Source organism: Canis lupus, chromosome 17, assembly GCF_048164855.1.
Source record: "Canis lupus baileyi chromosome 17, mCanLup2.hap1, whole genome shotgun sequence".
Classification (NCBI taxonomy): domain Eukaryota; kingdom Metazoa; phylum Chordata; class Mammalia; order Carnivora; family Canidae; genus Canis; species Canis lupus.
The window spans coordinates 26289094-26298951 of record NC_132854.1 but is presented as its reverse complement, the minus strand read 5'-3'; the positions used below and the strand labels follow the sequence as shown (position 1 = coordinate 26298951).

General features: G+C 31.2%; 1 pseudogene; it reads left to right on the top strand.

Annotated features, from left to right (window-relative positions):
* The first annotated feature begins 9088 nt into the window (after positions 1 to 9088).
* On the top strand, positions 9089 to 9255 carry LOC140608465 (U2 spliceosomal RNA; annotated as a pseudogene).
* The last annotated feature ends 603 nt before the right edge of the window (positions 9256 to 9858 follow it).

Sequence of the window (9858 nt, the reverse complement as noted above, 5' to 3'; positions counted from 1 at the left end):
ATTATTATTAATTCTCTTTCTAAGTTAATATTTTATACCAAATTTCATATTATTTTCCTGTAAATGATGCATAAAATGTATAAACTCTTAGCCTCTGTATACTTAATGGAATTTCTGAATAAAGGTTCATAGTTATTAAGTAAGTAGATACAACAAGAACTGTTTGAAATATTTTTATGTTCATTATCTCATTTATTATTTCCAAGAACCCAGAAAGACTATGAGTATCATTTGTCAAAACTAGTAAGTAATAAAGTAGGATTCATACCCATATTTTCTTTGAATTCAGAGACCAATATGCTATATAGACTTATTCTTCTTCCAACTTGTATTTGACATTAATGGTGAGTCTACTTCCTAATTTTTTCAATCTTCTGTTCAACAGACATATTTAAAGGTGGAGGAAAGGCCTAGCACCATCCATCATCATGTGGTAACCATATTATGTCTTTCTGTTATGAAATAAAACTCCATTGTTATATACAAAATCTTTTTATGTTTCTTCATAGAGGAATTTAGATGATTTCTATTCTAAAAGTATAAGATCACAAAGTTATTACCACAATCTATATTATTATGACAAGATAACGTTAATTTCCTTATTACAAAAAAAAATTCCTTATTACTTTCTAACTTTATTCTACTTTTCAATTAAATATATATTTTGTACCTTCTTTTAAGGATCATTCTCATATGAGATAAACATAGTACTCTAAGACAATCTATAAAACAGTGTGTAGAAAGATGAGAATTTACAGTGTTCCTGGGGTGCCGGGTGGCTCAATTAGTAGGGCATCTGAGTCTTGGTTTTGGCTCAGGTCAAGACCTCATGGATCTGGGACCTGGCCCTCACTTAATAGGGAATCTGCTGGAGGATTCTCTCCCTCTGCCCGGCCCACAATTCATGCACACAATCCCACACTTTCTTTCTCTTTCAAATAAATAAATCTTTAAGGAAAAACAAAAACAAAGTGTTCCTGTCAAAATATTTTAATTATTCACATGTTTATTTTGGAAAATTATTTTTCTAAAAATTTCTTTAGATTTCAGTAAGTCATATTTAACAATTCAAAAACAATTCAATTTATTCTTCTTTAAAATCTTCATATGATTGATCTGATCTTATTTTTTACATGTTTAAATTAACATTTCTTCTTACTGTCATAATTGAAATCACACATATACTCATTTTAGGCCTATGCCATAGTTAATATATATAGAAATTTTACCTATATTCTGCAAACTGCTTTTGCTCTTTTAAGAGAGTGCTATTTCTGTCTACCTTATTTTTATTTCAACTGAAAATTCTCTATTCAAATGCATATAGATATTATTTGTTTTCTTGTAAGAGTCCTTGTTTTCTTGTAAGAGTTTTAGATACCTTCTGTATTTAGTTTTTTACTTTGCTTCTTATGGGAGGAACATATTTTTATGTCATCTGTTTTGTGGTTTTTACTTTCCTCTCTGTAAAATGGGAGGAACATATTTTTATGTCATCTGTTTTGTGGTTTTTACTTTCCTCTCTGTAAAAATAGGAAAAAAATGTTATTTTAGTTTTAGGTACTTTTTTATTTGATCCTACAATTATAGTAATCTCAGATCAAAAGGCTCTGCTTTTAGCATTTGGAGGGACAGTTCTGTTTTTCTCTTTTCATTTTTATATACCTAATTGTTTCATATATTTAGATACATCAAGCAATATATTTTCAAATTAGTTGATTTTATGGTCTATTAAGAGAGTATAAAATGTATCATTTCCTTTTTGTACACGATTATGTATATGCATGTGTGTGCGCATGCTTTCAGTTATATAGTCTTAATATGAATAAAAAGCACAGAAGAAACTACCTTGGAGACCAGTAGATAAGTAACCATCTAATTTTCTTTTGTCCTATTTAAAAGAACCTAGCTTGGTACAGCAAATGTAGGTGATATACCTTATACTTAACATTTATATAACACAGACCTTAAGTAGACATTATGTGCTGACTTATGAGTTACAGCAGTGAACAAGACAAAAATGGAAATAACATTTTATAAAATATTACATAATTTTGAACATTAAGTAATTTTAATCTAGTCTTGAAAAAAACTAAACATTTGTGTCAATGATAATAAACAGACAAACTTGATAAGTGTTTTAGGAAGTGGAATTTCATACAAGCATATATATCCTATAGGGAAGTATTTACTTGGATTGTGGTGCTGTAGATGACATTACTCCATAAATAATTAAAACTAAAAAGCAAATCTTCAATATGAAACTATTTGAGTGAATTTCTATAAAACATATACAAATAGAAATGCATGAGTAAAGTAGTTCAAAATAAGTCAAAGTATATTTTAACATATGTTTTTACAAAGAATAAATTCTTACATAATATTCTAATTTGGCTGTTCCCTTTGTCCCCCTATTGAGACTCAGTATAGGTGGAATAAAAATTATTTAACAAAAGTCAAATTATTGTCTGACTTCTATCTTCTTTTATCTATGCTTTTTCCTCTGATATGAAATTTAGCATTGGTTCAGTCAAAAGAAATGTGGATTCTTCAATTTTCCTCTTAAACATAATTTTTTCAGAGTAATACATAAACATTTTTACAGCTGCAATTTTCCTTTGATTTTTCATGCTCTAAAGACATTAGTTTCTCTAATTTTATAGTTCTTTCAACATCTTATGTTTGCCTTGCTTGGAAGCAAGTTATTTATACAGAATATAATTTATTTAGTTGGTAGGACTAGGGAGTGATGCATCTTCTTGAACATTAATTATATCAATTTACCTTACAGCTTTGGAACAGAAATTGGGAGAAATCAAAGGGAAAAAAAATTGAAGTTGGTTTAAATAGCCTGACATACCAAACTGTCTACTGCTCATTTTTCTTCCCAAATATCTCAGTTTATGACTCAGCGGCTCAAAATAATTTGCTTAATTAAATCAATGTTCACATACTCTATATATCCAATGTGCATATGGAAAGGAGAAATAGAAACAATATGCTTCAAATGAAATATTTTAAATAAAGCCCCATGCTAATTTTGATGTTAAGTATTTAAATATGTCTTTATACTTTGCTTTAATTTTTTAAAGACCTGAGTTTAGCACTTAGAGTAACATGTGATATTCTTAAAGGAATAGTTCTGCATTATTTTTGTAATTAATTTGCAGTTTAGCCTACTTGAGATGTTTGCTACTATTGGAAATACATATTCTTCTCTCCATTTTATGAACTGAAGTCAAATAATATTGATAATGACTGATAAATATATGGTTAGAGAAGATACATATGAAACTGTGATATGTCCCTCAGGTAAATTCAATTAGCTGCTTAGTTTTCAGGTATGTCATATGACCATATTCTAACTTAAAAGGTCATGATTCTTCACTGTATTATTAAAATAACAAAACACATAGCTAACTTGAACATAATTTCATACCAATAAGATGATATACGATATTTAACAAAATGGAAAAAAAGAATAAATACATAAAAGATGAAGCAAGAATCCATGGCCTTCAAAATTATTTAAGTGACATGTTTTTAAAATAGGAAATCTTATTCTAATTCAGATTGCTGTTCTGAGACTTTCTGACCTATTTTCCAGCCTTTGAAAATTCCAAATGTCAGAGATATATTCAATATTTGAAAATGATAATTTTTAGCTCATAAGAATGTTTGAATATTTGGTGAGTGCTTGTTGTGTAGTAAGCTAAATCCAATTTATTCTGCTGAGACTGTTTATCATGTTATTTGATAATGTTATTCATGTACAAAGTGCTCTACTTTTTAAAATGAAATTTAATGGGGAAATTTTTTAAAAAGATGAATGGGAGAAAAATTGTGAAAATATGATGTCAAAAAATAAAAAAAAGTTTATTTTAGAAAAAAATTTGTAGGTGCCAGGCAGTGTAATGTTACAGCTTCATAAAACAAATGCATTTTATAATACTTTATGCCCTAAAAGTTTTTCTACTACACATGATTTTTTTTTTCTGCATTACCAAAATGAGACATCAGATAATTCATTTATGGGATGCCTGGATGGCTCAGTGGTTGACCATCTGCCTTTGGCTCAGGGCCTGATTCTGGGATCTTGGGATGAGTACCACATCAGGCTCCCCACGGGGAACCTGTTTCTCCCTTTGCCTATGACTCTGCCTCTCTCTCTGTGTCTCTCATGAATAAATAAATTAAATATTTTTTTTAAAAAGATTATTTATCTGTTACATGAGTAAAATCGAAAGTGCATTTTTGTTATAAAGCAGCCAAAATAAATGAGTATTGAGAATTTATTTTTGATTTTATCAATAGAGACTTATTTACAAAGTAACTGGAAACATATTTTAGTGTAACTTAAAATACATAAAATGGAAATAATAACAACAATAATAACGATTCCAATAATAATTATTGTGAAATCCAGTAAGGTAATGCATATATTTCTGATACAGCACTTGCTTATTACATGATAAACATTTAACTATTGTTCTTATTGGCATTACTATTAATAATATGTCAGTAGGAAACAAAACCAAGTAATGGCAGTTCTATAAACATGTCTTTTGCACTGTTCACATTGTTTTGTGTGTTATTTGTTGCTGTTTTCTTCACCTAGAGACACTTTACTTCCCATTTTTGGAAATAGGATTACTCCCTACATAAAACTTAATATGAGCAAAGCAAGATTTTAAAAATAGATAGTGGTTGATTATACAGATTTTGAAATCGGACAAGTTAGAGATTTAAATATTGTCTCGGACACTTACCTGTTAACTTGGACAATTGCCTTAATGCTCTAGTTCTTTGCACTTTTATACATAAAGGGCCAAATCTCCATTTGGTTGCCTGATTCTTACCAAAACTAAACAACAAATCTGCCAACGTGTATGTCATCTTTCTTTGTTTCATCTATTAACTCTAGAGAAATTTTGTATATATATGTATATTAATTATATATGAGCGAAAATATGAATGTAATAGCATAGTTATTACAAGTAAGTACATAAAATTAAAATTTTCTATAATAGTAGATTGTTTAATAAAGTATAGTATAGATATTCAGTAGCATACTATTATGAAATTTAAATGAAAATTTACATTTAAATGATCTTGCATATATTTACTGGTACATAAATGCATTTTTGAAAAACAATTTTTATATCATGTCTGCATATAATGTGTGTATGTAGGCATGTATGTATGTATGTATTTTGCCAATTCAAATCTATCAGTATACAAAACACCTTTAAGGCAAGATTATCCTTTTTTGGTTTTTCTAAAGAGAAGATCCAAACCAAAATAAACAAGCAAGAAAATAAGCAAACTGAAGTCAGAAATAAAAAAGCTAAGGGTATTGCATACACACTAAATAATCAAAGTTCAATTATGTTAATACTATGTGAGCCAAAATGGTGCCTATGACTGATTACTTATAGTACTAGATGCAGTTGTCAAATGTTTGCTTAAAATAAGTCTATTAATTTAGTTTACACATCTATCATTTAGTCAATGCAATACTAAACTACAAGCTTTAAGGAAATGTACTAATCTGATTATATATTTTCTAATTTCTATTTTTTATTGGAAAAAAAAAAACTATCCTGACTTTTTATCTTTCTCTTCGGCCTTTATAATAAACACTGAAGGTTTTGAGTTATATACCTCACTAATCCTGAGAAGTTCGCCTCCACTTTTGCTCAAGTTATTTGAAATATAGAAGTTTTTTTAAAATGTATGTTATCTTAATGGAGATTTTTAACTGAAGCTTCAGATATTTACTCACTTAAAATGTGGCTTTCTTCTTCCTATAGTTATCTATCTTCAATATTCACAAAGTAACTGCTTAGTGAATTGTTCTCTAAGTTGCTTATAATAAATTTGCTTAAGAAATAGCCAGTAGTGGCCATTATGTAGTCATATGCAAAATAACATTTTAATTTTTAAGTAAAACCATTAAGAGAACACTTAGAAAAAAAAATACTGTGAAGGAGCACAAATGTAAAATGCCTCTCTTTTCTGAATGACAATTTTAGTTAAAAAATTTCCTTATAGCCAATCATACATGAAATATATAAGTATATTTTAAGGGGGGACATATATCAGGTGGGGCTAGATTATGAAAGACACTTTAGCATAGTAATAAGAGTGGGATTTGGAAATCGAATTACCTAGATTCAAATTTTGCCTCAATTGTGTGGTTCAGGGACAGTTAATTTTTATGGGTTTCTTTTCTCCTGTATGTAAATGGGCCCAATAATTGTACATATGCCATAGAATGACAACAAGGATGGGCTGATTTAAACTAATATTGTTAAGACACATAGAAAAACCAATAAGCATGCAACCCATATTTCCTGTGGTTGCACAATTCTGCTCCTGATTTCCAGTGGATAGAGCTTAATAAAATCCAAAAGAAACACATTGGTATTTGGAATAAAGTGCATTATACTATAAGAGAATGAAAAACATTCATTCATTCATCAAGACTTCAAAGATAGTAGATGGAAAGAGATGCTATACTATATGCTTATAAAATGGTCTAAAACAGAATTTTGTTAATTAGCTGCTTTAATGTGTACATGCTATTTGAATGATAATTTTCTACATCGTATTATTTCACAAGTTTTCACTATATGTGCATATATATATATGCATGTATGTTTGAGTGTATACATATCCCTATATATCTATATGTATATATGCATATACGCTGGTTTTATGTATGCATACTGTCTCAACTGGTCTTCTGTGACATCTGTGGTCAGATGTGAGTAAAGGAGTTGACTTTTGCTGATCTTTGATAGACTTTTCTACATGAAAGTCTACATGACTTTTCTACTTCAGCTGGGCCAATTGGGATGTCTCAGTTCTGGTACATGTGGTCTCTCATCCTTCACAGAGTAGCCCAATCTGATTCATATGGTGGAAGGAGAGATTCTGAAGGTGAAAGTATTCAGTGCTTGAGGTCTAGGATTAGAACTGATATACTTCGGTACCATAGCATTTTACTACTTAAAGCAAGTCTCAAGGCAAGGTCAAGATGCAGAGTGTAGGGAAATGGATATCATTTTATGAGGGGTAGACCTTCAAGATAATATTGTAGAGGATACAGATAAGAAAGAGGAAGACACAATCGTCTTGTCCCATTATCACTGCACACTCAAATAAAAATTTTCCATATTCTACTACCTCTTAACATATCATTTTATTTATCTATAGTATTTATTTTTATCAACTCTCTTCTTATAAGAAAATCTACATCAGGCCAGGGATCTTTATTTGCTCTGATGTATTTTGGCAGTGCCTCGCACAGAATGGGAACTCAAATTCTTGTTAATTGAATGAATTAATACAAGATAAATTATTGAGATTCCTATGGAATCCAAATTATCTTTTATTAGTTAATGGTGTCAACAAATCTTGATAAATAACAAAAATTCATCCTAAGTGAATATATCATTTCTGATAGGAAAACATATATTAGTGTTACAGAATGAATGTTTGTATCCCCCTAAAATTCATATTTTGAAGCCCTAACTCCTAATGTGATGATATTTGGAGATGGGACCCAGAGGTAATAGGATTAGATGAGGTCATTAGGGTAGGGCCTTCATGAAGAGATTAATGCCTACATAAGAAATAAGTCAGGGCTCTCTCTCTTTCTCTCTCTACATACAACGCGCGTGCGTGCACACACACACACACACACACACACACACACACACACACACCGGAGGACCTTGCAAGAGCAAGAAGGCAGCCAACTGCAAGCCAGAAAGAGAACTCTCATGAGGAATCAAATTGGCTAGCACCTTAGTCTTATATTTCCCAATCTCCAGAACTGTAGGAAAGTAAATTTCTATTTGTCTTCACCTTATGGCGTTTTGTTATGGTAATCCAAGTTGACTAAGTCAGTGTACCACAGGCATCTCCAAATTCAAATGTGCCAACTGAACATATGATTTTTGTTCGACATTTTCTTTTTTCATTCTTCAACTTGGTGGGTTGTACCATCATCCACCTGGTTAACTAGGCCAGAAAATGGAAATTATTACTATCTATTCTTTCACCTTGTTAATACTCTTTTAGACTAAATTCTCAGTGCACTATTAGCAGTCATCTTCTTTAAGGTTGACCTATAGTTTTAGAATGGTAGAGTACCTCTCTGATGGCAATTCGTTTCCTCATGTGGCTTATAATTCTTTGCTATGAACACATTTTTAGCTGAACTCTTCAAGGAAGACCTTCAGATACTTGGTTGTTAAAAATTTGTAAGGATTGTTTCCGTTTGGCCTCAGCTCAAAAATATAAAAGTTCAACCAGAGATACGGGAGTCTGTGAAGACAGTGTGTGGAGGACAAGGGGACAGCATGATGTTTTCCTTTTTTTTTTCTTCATTCAGGAGTATCTTCAGTGCTCATTCACAGATGAATACTTATATTTTTATGCTTAGTTCCAGCTCCCAGGTATTAAAGAGAGTAAAAAGTTATCACTCATTCCTGTTTGGACTCATGACTCCAGACCCTAAATCCTGTATTTCAGTTTCTATCCACTGATGAGCTATCTAGATGTAGCTTGTCTTGCTACTATATGTGCATGTATATATATGCATGTATGTTTGAGTGTATACATATCCCTATACATCTATAGGTATATAGCTTTCATTTCTGAAATGTTTCTTCTTATGTTTATCTCAAGTAAATATGTGTGCTGTGTTTTATTCAGCATATTTTGTGTGTGGAATGAGAAAATACATGTTCTTTGTTAACTCATGTTACCACATTGAACAATTGTCTAGTTCCCCCCACTCACCCCCACCACCTTGGCCAAATTGTGGCAAATCTTTTCTATATATTCTCTACTTGATCTCATTTGATCAATAGTTATTTATGAATAAAGTCAACTTATTCTCACTTGTAAACAAAGATCCCCTTGCTGTAAGTGTTCTTCAAAAGCAGAGGGATTAAATACAAATACACTTGTCAGGTGTCCATGCTACATCCCTTAACAAAGGGACTTTGACCAATTTTTAAAGTTTCTTTTCTTTTATTGTCATAAGGAAGTTTAACATGGGATCTACCTTCTTATCTCTTCTTGGCCTTTTTGGCTAAGATCAAGTGTGGTATCTACTCTCTTAAAATTTTCAGTGTACAAAAATTATTGTCAACTATAGGAACACCATTGTGCTGTGTTATCCCTAGAGCTTATTCAACCTACTTAACTGAAATACCCTGCTCAGTCATAGTATCTTTTCATTTCCCCCTCTCCACAGCCATTATAACCACTATCCCACTCTTTGTTCCTATGGATATGACCATTTTAGATACTTCATATAAATGGAATTTTGTAGTATTGGAGTTTTTATGATTACCCTATTTCATTTAGCATCATGTCCTCCAGATTTGTCCATGTTGTCATATGTGATGGGATTTGTTTCTCTTGTTTAATTTCTTTCATCAGTGTCTTGTAGTTCTCCATACACAAGTCTTTACCTCCATAGTTAAGTTTATTCCTAATTATTTTATTCTTTTTGGTTATATTGTAAATGGGATTGTTTTCCTAATTTCTTTTTCAGAGAGTTGTTAGTGTATAGAAACACAACTGACTTTTTTATTTTGATTTTGTATTCTGTAACTACTGAATCTGCTTATTAGTTCTAAGAGGTTTTATTTTTTTTAAAGATTTTATGTATCCATGAGAGATACAGAGAGAGAGACAGAGACATAGGCTGAGGGAGAAGCAGGCTCCCTATGGGGAACCTGATGTGGGACTCAATCCCAGGACCCACCCAGGATCACACCCCAAGCCAAAGGCAGGCACTCAACTGGTGAGCCACCCAGGTGCCCCACTAAGAGG